Below are 12,500 nucleotides of genomic sequence, written 5' to 3'. Positions count from 1 at the left end.
ACCCACCTACCCACCCACATACACACACAGACACGCACACACGCACACCCGCAGCCACCCACCCATCCCACACGCACGCACACACGCACACACGTCCACCCATCCACCAACCACAGACATACACACACACAGGCGCACACACGCGCACACGTCCAGCCACCCATCCACCCACAGACGCACACACACGCACACTCAGACACACACACACATACACACACACACACACACTCACACTTACACACCCACACAAACACATACACGCACACACACGCACACACGCACATACAGACACACACACGCACACATGCATAGACACACACACAAAGACACACATACAGACACACATACGCACACACGCACACACGCACACGCCCACACAGACACACTCACACACACACACACAAATACACACACACACATATACACACACACAAACACGCACGCAGAGACGCACGCACACACACACATACACACATACACGCACGCAGACACGCACACACGCACACACAGACACACACACACAAAAACTCACACACACACACGCACACACACACACACAGACACTCAAACACACAAAGATACACACACACACGCACACACAGACAAGCACGTATGCACGCACACGCGCACACATGCACACACACATACACGGACACATAAATACACACGCACACACACCAACTCACCCATCCACCCATCCACCTACCCACACACACACGCACCAACGTACACATGCACACACACACACACACTCACACTCACACACCCACACAAACACACACACACACACATGCACACACACACACAAAAACACACACACATATACTAACACACACAAGCACCGACAGACACAAAGACACACATACACACACACACACGCACACATGCACACTAAGACTGACACACACACACACACACACACACTCACACTCACACAACCACACAACCACACAAACACACACACACACACACGCACACACGCACACGCGCTCACACGCGCGCACACACACACACATACACACTCACACATACACACACGCACACACCGTCACACGCACACACACACACACACGGACACAGCCACACACACACACAGACACACAGACACATACACACACACTCACTCACTCACACACACACACGTACACACACGCACACACACTCGCACATACACACACACACACGCATGCACACACACACACACATACACCCTCACACACGCACACATACATGCACACACGCACACACACACACACACACTCTCTCTCTCTCTCTCACATACACACACTTTCTCTCACACACACGTACACACACGCATACACACACACGCACACACGCACACATGCACACACGCACACACGCACACACGTCCTCCTACCTACCAAACACACACCCACACACACACCCACACACGCACACCCTCACCCACTCATCCATCCCGCACACACACACACACACACACTCACACACGTCCACCCACCCACCCACCCACAGACACACACACGCACACATGCAGTCACACACACGCCCACACGTCCACCCAACCACCCATCCACACACACACACACACCCACCCACCCACACACACACACGCTTACACGCGCGCACCCACACACGCACACACGTCCACCCACCCAGCCACAGACACACACACGCATACACACACACACACGTCCACCCACCTACCCACCCACAGGCACACACACACGCACGAACGCACACACACACACACACATGTCCACCCACCAACCCATCCACCCATCCAACACACACACACACACACGCACCCACGCACAAATGTACATACATCAACCCTCCCACCCATCCCACCCATTCCACACACACGCACTCACACACACACACGGCCACCCATCCACAGACACACACACACACACGCACACATGTCCACCCACCCATCCACCCACAGACACACACCCACACACCCACCCACAGACACACGCACACACGCCTACACGCACGCACGCACACACGCACACACGTCCACCCACCTACCCACCCACAGACACACACACACACGCACGAACGTACACAGAGACACACGTCCACCCACCAACCCACCCACCCATCAAACACACACACACGCACCCACGCACACATATACACACATCAACCCTCCCACCCATCTCACACACACGTCCAACCACCCATAGACACACACGTACACACACAAATGCACACACGTCCACCCACCCACAGACACACACGCAAACACACACACACGCACACACGTCCACCCACCCATCCACCCACTGACACACACACACACACACGCACACCCCTACCCACCCACCCATCCCACACACACATACACACACGCAAGCACACCTCCATCCACCCACCCATCCCACACACGCACACACGCACGAACGCTCACACTCACAAACGTCCACCCACCCACCCAACCACCTATAGACACACACATACCCACCCACCCACAGACACACACACACGCCTAAACGCACGTACACACACACACACACACGTCCACCCATCCACCCAGCCACAGACACATACACACACACATACACGTCCACCCACCCACGCACCCACAGACACACACACAAACGCACACCCCTACCCACCCACCCATCCCACTCACACACACACACACACATACGTCCACCAACCCACAGACACACAAACGAACACACGCGCAAGGGCACGCACTCACACACGGACACACGTCCACCCACAGACACACACACACGCACACACGTCCACCCATCCAGCCACCCATACACACACACACACACACACACGTAGACACGCACACATGTACATACATCAACCCTCCCCCCATCCCACCCATCCCACACATACGCACACACGTCCATCCACCCATAGACACACACACACACCTCCACACACGTCCACCCACCCATCCACCCACAGACACACACACACGCACACCCCACCCACCCACCCATCCCACACACACACATACACGCACACACGTCCATCCACCCACCCACACACCCACAAACAGACACACACACACACATGCAAGAACGCACACACGTCCACCCATCCACCCACCCACCCACACACAGCCACACACGCACACCGCCACCCACCCACCCATCTCACACACACACACACGCACAGACGCACACAAGTCCACCCATCCAAAGACACACACAAACACACACACACACACACACACACGAACGCACACACGGACACACGTCCACCCACTAACCTACCCATCCATCCAACACACACACACGCACACACGCACGCACACACACACGTACACACATCAACCCTCCAACTCATCCCACACGCACACACGCACGCACTCACACACGCACACACGTCCACCCATCCACAGACACACAAACACGCACACACATACACACGCACACACGCCATGCACCGATACACCCACAGACACACACACACACGCACACAAATTCACGCGCAAGCCCACCCACCAACCCATCTAACACACACACGCACACACGTCCCCCCACCCACCAATCCCACACACAGACACACACGCACGCACACACACATACGCACACACGTCCACCCAGCCATCCACCCACAGACACACACACGCACGCACACCCCCACGCACCCACCCATCCCACACACGCACACACGCAGGAACTCACACACTCACAAACGTCCACCCACCCACCCAACCACCCATAGACACACACACACACCCACCCACCCACAGACACACACACACACGCCTACACCCACGCACACAGACACACATACACACACGTCCACTCACCCATCTACCCACAAACACACACACACACACACACACGCACGAACGCACACAGATACACACGTCCACCCACTAACCCACCCACCCATCAAACACACACACACCCACGCACACATGTACACACATCAACCCTCCCACCCATCCCACACACACGTCCACCCACCCACAGACACACACGCACACACACACACACACACGCACACACGTCCACCCACCCACAGACACACACGCACACACACACACACACACGCACACACGTCCATCCACCCACAAACACACACGCACACACACACACACACACGTCCACCCACCCATCCACCCACAGACACACACACACGCACACACACACACACACACACGTCCACCCATCCATCCACCCACAGACACACACACACGTCCATCCACACACCCACCCACACACACACACTCGCACACACGCACACACGGACACACGTCCACCCACCTACCCACCCACACACACACCCACACACGCACACACGCACACCAGTAACCATCCACCCATCCCACACGCACGCACACACGCACACACGTCTACCCATCCACCAACCACAGATACACACACAGGCGCACACACACGCACACGTCCACCCACTCATCCACCCCCAGACACACACACACACACACGCACACACGCACACAAAGACACACACATACACACACACACACACCCATCCACCCACAGACACACACACACACGCACACCCCTACCCACCCACCCATCCCACACACACATACACACACGCAAGCACACCCCCATCCACCCATCCATCCCACACATGCACACAAACACACACACACACGTACGAACACACACACTCACAAACGTTCACCCACCCACCCAACCACCCATAGACACACTCACACCACCCATCCACAGACACACACACACACACACGCCTACACGCACGCACGCACACACGCACACACGTCCACTCACCCACGTACCCACAAACACATACACACACACACACACACGGACGAACGCACATAGAGACACACGTCCACCCACCAACCCACCCACCCATCAAACACACACACACACACGCACCCACACACACATGTACACACATCAACCCTCCCACCCATCCCACACACACGTCCACCCACCCACAGACACACACGCACACACACACGCACACACGTCCACCCACCCACAGACACACACGCACACACACACACACACGTCCACCCACCCATCCACCCACAGACACACACACACACGCACGCACACACACACACACACGTCCACCCACCCATCCACCCACAGACACACACACAAACGCACACCCCTACCCACCCACCCATCCCACTCACACACACACACACACACGGACACACGTCCACCCACCCACAGACACACAAACGAACACACGCGCACAGGCACGCACTCACACACGGACACACGTCCACCCACAGACACACACACACGCACACACGTCCACCCACCCAGCCACCCACACACACGTAGACACGCACACATGTACATACATCAACCCTCCCCCCATCCCACCCATCCCACACATACGCACTCACACACGCACACACCTATAGACACACACACACACCCCCACACACGTCCACCCACCCATCAACCCACAGACACACACACACACACACACGCACACCCCTACCCACCCACCCATCCCACACACACACACACGCACACACGTCCACCCACCGACCCACACACCCACAGACACACACACACGCAAGAACGCACACACGTCCACCCATCCACCCACCCACCCACACACAGCCACACACGCACACCGCCACCCACCCACCCATCTCACACACACACACACACACGCACAGACGAACACAAGTCCACCCACCCAAAGACACACACAAACACACACGCACACACGCACGAACGCACACATGGTCACACGTCCACCCACCAACCTACCCACCCATCCAACACACACACACGCACACACACGCACGCACACACGTACACACATCAACCCTCCAACTCATCCCACACGAACACACGCACGCACTCACACACGCACACACGTCCACCCATCCACAGATAGACACGCACACACGTCCACCCACCCACCCAACCACCCATAGACACACACACACCCACCCACCCACAGACACACACACACGCCTACACCCACACACACACACATACACGCACACACGTCCACTCACCCACCCACCCACAAACACACACACACACACACACACGCACGCACGAACGCACACAGAGACACACGTCCACCCACCAACCCACCCACCCATCAAACACACACACAGACACGCACCCACGCACACATGTACCCACATCAACCCTCCCACCCATCCCACACACACGTCCACCCACCCACAGACACACATACACACACACGCACACACGTCCACCCACCCACAGACACACACGCACACACACACGTCCACCTACCCATCCACCCATAGGCACACACACACACACACAAATGTCCACCCACCCACCCACCCACCCATAGACACACACACACCCACCCACCCACAGACACAAACACATGCCTACACGCACGCACGCACATACGCACACACGTCCACCCACCCACCCACCCACAGACACACACACACACACGCACGAACGAACATAGAGACACACGTCGACCCACCAACCCACCCACCCATAAAAAACACACACACACGCACCCACGCACCCACGCACACATGTACACGCATCAACCCTCCCACCCATCCCACACACACGTCCACCCACCCACAAACACACACGCACACACACACACACACGTCCACCCACCCACAGACACACACGCACACACACACACGCACACACGTCCACGCACCCATCCACCCACAGACACACACACACACACACACGCACACTCTCACACGCACACACGGACACACGTCCACCCACCTACCCACCCACATACACACACAGACACGCACACACGCACACCCGCAGCCACCCACCCATCCCACACGCACGCACACACGCACACACGTCCACCCATCCACCAACCACAGACATACACACACACAGGCGCACACACGCGCACACGTCCAGCCACCCATCCACCCACAGACGCACACACACGCACACTCAGACACACACACACATACACACACACACACTCACACTTACACACCCACACAAACACATACACGCACACACACGCACACACGCACATACAGACACACACACGCACACATGCATAGACACACACACAAAGACACACATACAGACACACATACGCACACATGCACACACGCACACGCCCACACAGACACACTCACACACACACACACACACATATACACACACACAAACACGCACGCAGAGACGCACGCACACACACACATACACACATACACGCACGCAGACACGCACACACGCACACACAGACACACACACACAAAAACTCACACACACACACGCACACACACACACACACAGACACTCAAACACACAAAGATACACACACACACGCACACACAGACAAGCACGTATGCACGCACACGCGCACACATGCACACACACATACACGGACACATAAATACACACGCACACACACCAACTCACCCATCCACCCATCCACCTACCCACACACACACGCACCAACGTACACATGCACACACACACACACACTCACACTCACACACCCACACAAACACACACACACACACATGCACACACACACACAAAAACACACACACATATACTAACACACACAAGCACCGACAGACACAAAGACACACATACACACACACACACACGCACACATGCACACTAAGACTGACATACACACACACACACACACACACTCACACTCACACAACCACACAACCACACAAACACACACACACACACACGCACACACGCACACGCGCTCACACGCGCGCACACACACACACATACACACTCACACATACACACACGCACACACCGTCACACGCACACACACACACACACGGACACAGCCACACACACACACAGACACACAGACACATACACACACACTCACTCACTCACACACACACACGTACACACACGCACACACACTCGCACATACACACACACACACGCATGCACACACACACACACATACACCCTCACACACGCACACATACATGCACACACGCACACACACACACACACACACACTCTCTCTCTCTCTCTCTCACATACACACACTTTCTCTCACACACACGTACACACACGCATACACACACACGCACACACGCACACATGCACACACGCACACACGCACACACGTCCTCCTACCTACCAAACACACACCCACACACACACCCACACACGCACACCCTCACCCACTCATCCATCCCGCACACACACACACACACACACTCACACACGTCCACCCACCCACCCACCCACAGACACACACACGCACACATGCAGTCACACACACGCCCACACGTCCACCCAACCACCCATCCACACACACACACACACCCACCCACCCACACACACACACGCTTACACGCGCGCACCCACACACGCACACACGTCCACCCACCCAGCCACAGACACACACACGCATACACACACACACACGTCCACCCACCTACCCACCCACAGGCACACACACACGCACGAACGCACACACACACACACACATGTCCACCCACCAACCCATCCACCCATCCAACACACACACACACACACGCACCCACGCACAAATGTACATACATCAACCCTCCCACCCATCCCACCCATTCCACACACACGCACTCACACACACACACACGGCCACCCATCCACAGACACACACACACACACGCACACATGTCCACCCACCCATCCACCCACAGACACACACCCACACACCCACCCACAGACACACGCACACACGCCTACACGCACGCACGCACACACGCACACACGTCCACCCACCTACCCACCCACAGACACACACACACACACGCACGAACGTACACAGAGACACACGTCCACCCACCAACCCACCCACCCATCAAACACACACACACGCACCCACGCACACATATACACACATCAACCCTCCCACCCATCTCACACACACGTCCAACCACCCATAGACACACACGTACACACACAAATGCACACACGTCCACCCACCCACAGACACACACGCAAACACACACACACGCACACACGTCCACCCACCCATCCACCCACTGACACACACACACACACACGCACACCCCTACCCACCCACCCATCCCACACACACATACACACACGCAAGCACACCTCCATCCACCCACCCATCCCACACACGCACACACGCACGAACGCTCACACTCACAAACGTCCACCCACCCACCCAACCACCTATAGACACACACATACCCACCCACCCACAGACACACACACACACGCCTAAACGCACGTACACACACACACACACACACGTCCACCCATCCACCCAGCCACAGACACATACACACACACATACACGTCCACCCACCCACGCACCCACAGACACACACACAAACGCACACCCCTACCCACCCACCCATCCCACTCACACACACACACACACACATACGTCCACCAACCCACAGACACACAAACGAACACACGCGCAAGGGCACGCACTCACACACGGACACACGTCCACCCACAGACACACACACACACGCACACACGTCCACCCATCCAGCCACCCATACACACACACACACACACACACACACGTAGACACGCACACATGTACATACATCAACCCTCCCCCCATCCCACCCATCCCACACATACGCACACACGTCCATCCACCCATAGACACACACACACACCTCCACACACGTCCACCCACCCATCCACCCACAGACACACACACACACGCACACCCCACCCACCCACCCATCCCACACACACACATACACGCACACACGTCCATCCTCCCACCCACACACCCACAAACAGACACACACACACACATGCAAGAACGCACACACGTCCACCCATCCACCCACCCACCCACACACAGCCACACACGCACACCGCCACCCACCCACCCATCTCACACACACACACACGCACAGACGCACACAAGTCCACCCATCCAAAGACACACACAAACACACACACACACACGCACGAACGCACACACGGACACACGTCCACCCACCAACCTACCCATCCATCCAACACACACACACGCACACACGCACGCACACACACACGTACACACATCAACCCTCCAACTCATCCCACACGCACACACGCACGCACTCACACACGCACACACGTCCACCCATCCACAGACACACAAACACGCACACACATACACACGCACACACGCCATGCACCGATACACCCACAGACACACACACACACGCACACAAATTCACGCGCAAGCCCACCCACCAACCCATCTAACACACACACGCACACACGTCCCCCCACCCACCAATCCCACACACAGACACACACGCACGCACACACACATACGCACACACGTCCACCCAGCCATCCACCCACAGACACACACACGCACGCACACCCCCACGCACCCACCCATCCCACACACGCACACACGCAGGAACTCACACACTCACAAACGTCCACCCACCCACCCAACCACCCATAGACACACACACACACCCACCCACCCACAGACACACACACACACGCCTACACCCACGCACACAGACACACATACACACACGTCCACTCACCCATCCACCCACAAACACACACACACACACACACACGCACGAACGCACACAGATACACACGTCCACCCACTAACCCACCCACCCATCAAACACACACACACCCACGCACACATGTACACACATCAACCCTCCCACCCATCCCACACACACGTCCACCCACCCACAGACACACACGCACACACACACACACACACACGCACACACGTCCACCCACCCACAGACACACACGCACACACACACACACACACACGCACACACGTCCATCCACCCACAAACACACACGCACACACACACACACACACACGTCCACCCACCCATCCACCCACAGACACACACACACGCACACACACACACACACACGTCCACCCATCCATCCACCCACAGACACACACACACGTCCATCCACACACCCACCCACACACACACACTCGCACACACGCACACACGGACACACGTCCACCCACCTACCCACCCACACACACACACCCACACACGCACACACGCACACCAGTAACCATCCACCCATCCCACACGCACGCACACACGCACACACGTCTACCCATCCACCAACCACAGATACACACACAGGCGCACACACACGCACACGTCCACCCACTCATCCACCCCCAGACACACACACACACACACACGCACACACGCACACAAAGACACACACATACACACACACACACACACCCATCCACCCACAGACACACACACACACGCACACCCCTACCCACCCACCCATCCCACACACACATACACACACGCAAGCACACCCCCATCCACCCATCCATCCCACACATGCACACAAACACACACACACGCACGAACACACACACTCACAAACGTTCTCCCACCCACCCAACCACCCATAGACACACTCACACCACCCATCCACAGACACACACACACACACACGCCTACACGCACGCACGCACACACGCACACACGTCCACTCACCCACGTACCCACAAACACATACACACACACACACACGGACGAACGCACATAGAGACACACGTCCACCCACCAACCCACCCACCCATCAAACACACACACACACACGCACCCACACACACATGTACACACATCAACCCTCCCACCCATCCCACACACACGTCCACCCACCCACAGACACACACGCACACACACACACGCACACACGTCCACCCACCCACAGACACACACGCACACACACACACACACGTCCACCCACCCATCCACCCACAGACACACACACACACGCACGCACACACACACACACACACGTCCACCCACCCATCCACCCACAGACACACACACAAACGCACACCCCTACCCACCCACCCATCCCACTCACACACACACACACACGGACACACGTCCACCCACCCACAGACACACAAACGAACACACGCGCACAGGCACGCACTCACACACGGACACACGTCCACCCACAGACACACACACACGCACACACGTCCACCCACCCAGCCACCCACACACACGTAGACACGCACACATGTACATACATCAACCCTCCCCCCATCCCACCCATCCCACACATACGCACTCACACACGCACACACCTATAGACACACACACACACCCCCCACACACGTCCACCCACCCATCAACCCACAGACACACACACACACACACACGCACACCCCTACCCACCCACCCATCCCACACACACACACACGCACACACGTCCACCCACCGACCCACACACCCACAGACACACACACACGCAAGAACGCACACACGTCCACCCATCCACCCACCCACCCACACACAGCCACACACGCACACCGCCACCCACCCACCCATCTCACACACACACACACACACACGCACAGACGAACACAAGTCCACCCACCCAAAGACACACACAAACACACACGCACACACGCACGAACGCACACATGGTCACACGTCCACCCACCAACCTACCCACCCATCCAACACACACACACGCACACACACGCACGCACACACGTACACACATCAACCCTCCAACTCATCCCACACGAACACACGCACGCACTCACACACGCACACACGTCCACCCATC

Source organism: Vigna unguiculata, chromosome 8 (genome assembly GCF_037176805.1).
Source record: "Vigna unguiculata cultivar grain cowpea cultivar isolate G323 ecotype 2 chromosome 8, ASM3717680v1, whole genome shotgun sequence".
NCBI classification, from domain to species: Eukaryota; Viridiplantae; Streptophyta; class Magnoliopsida; order Fabales; family Fabaceae; genus Vigna; species Vigna unguiculata.
This window is presented reverse-complemented; position numbering follows the sequence as displayed.